Here is a 1,475-nt window from a genome sequence, read left to right as displayed (position 1 = left end):
GTCTACGACTACTTCAACATCTGCTAAGAACAATGGTAAGAGAGCATGTTTGGTATCCTAAACCTTCTGCTGCAGAAGAGCAACAGGAGTCTGTCTTTCAAACAGCAAGAAGGAAATAAGTATTCAGTTAATACACACTACACAACATGCTCTTCGTGCTGCCTATTAGAGTTACAACAGTGGTTTCAGCTATGCACCAGTATGGTGTTATATGAAAAATTCCTGTAATATGGGAAATCAAAAGTTTTAAACTAGTTCATCAGTTATATCACCCAGCACAACTATTTAACATAAACTTTTTACACAGCAGACATTTTACAGTGAAATCACACTGAACCTGTTACAGTTCAGTCAAAGGAGCAAACGCCCTGAAATAAGTGTCATGGATGCAGCTAATACGATCATTATTAGAGTACGGGTTTGATATAAATGCCAAATTTTATTTGTAATTTCCCATCCTTCGATAAAACATTGTGAATTAATTTATTCATGTCTAACTTCAATGTTCCTCTGTTTGCTTTCAGTACAAACATCACGACCAACAACACCACCACCAGCACCAACACCAACACCAACATCAACACCAACACCCACATCTCGTGTTTCTTCAGCCCAGTCTACGACTACTTCAACATCCGCTGAGAACAATGGTAAGAGAGCATGTTTGATATCTTAAACCTTCTGCTGCAGAAGAGCAACAGGAGGACGAAGACGTTCACATTTACATTTTAATATTTCAATTTGTGACAAATTTACTTCTGGATGATAATGACGTGTGTCTTTTTTTTGTTGTGTTGTTTATCTTGCAGAAAGGCGCATCATTACTGTGACTGTCTGTGTAGGTGTGCTGCTGCTGCTGGTGCCGTTTGTGCTCATTTTGTTCATCATCTACAAACGTAAGAGAGTTATTAAGAGATGTTATCAGCACACAGTTCAAAAGGCTGCATACGTGATGATATAAAGGTCTATTAGTGCACATAGTATGATGGTTAACCTGCACATTCGTAAGGGGGAACTTTTAATGCTGAACTATATATACAGGTTTTGGAGCAACATATGCTGCCAAGTAGACACCGTCTTTTTCAGGGCCTGTTTCAGCAAGACGATGCCAAACTACATTCTGCATGTATTCAAACATCACTGACCTGCCTGCAGTCCAGACTTGTCGCCTATTGGCCTACTGGCTTTTTCCTTGTTTATTTCTTTCTTGTTCTTTTCCATCTTGTTCTGGCAGGACTCTCACATTCAAAAAACACAAGAAATGCAGCGCCAACACAGAACATCAGAGAGGTTAGTGCATTACTCTGTAACGCTGTGTGTTGTGGTACTGTAGATAGATGGTATTCATATTAGAGCCCAGCCACTTTGAGACCAGGGATATGGTGACAGATTTAATGTGTTTTTGATCTGGAATGAAAATAGAACTTTTTGTCTGGATATAATATGATATATTGAACACTGACTCAGGCAAAGTA

The 1,475-nt window shown here is 39.1% G+C and overlaps 1 long non-coding RNA gene across 2 annotated transcripts; it reads left to right on the top strand.

The window, feature by feature from the left end:
- On the top strand, positions 1-1,457 carry LOC113745561 (uncharacterized). 2 transcript variants are annotated; one of them, XR_003462195.1, is made up of 4 exons: positions 1-35; positions 558-650; positions 810-896; positions 1,235-1,457. It is a non-coding gene; the product is annotated as an uncharacterized LOC113745561 (long non-coding RNA). The 2 variants fall into 2 exon arrangements; XR_003462194.1 differs by lacking the exon at positions 1-35 and having other exon boundaries at positions 465-650.
- Positions 1,458-1,475: the final 18 nt, after the last annotated feature.

Source organism: Larimichthys crocea, unplaced genomic scaffold (genome assembly GCF_000972845.2).
Source record: "Larimichthys crocea isolate SSNF unplaced genomic scaffold, L_crocea_2.0 scaffold84423, whole genome shotgun sequence".
Classification (NCBI taxonomy): domain Eukaryota; kingdom Metazoa; phylum Chordata; class Actinopteri; family Sciaenidae; genus Larimichthys; species Larimichthys crocea.
The sequence above is the reverse complement of the archived record's forward strand: the minus strand, read 5'-3'. Positions and strand labels throughout refer to the sequence as shown.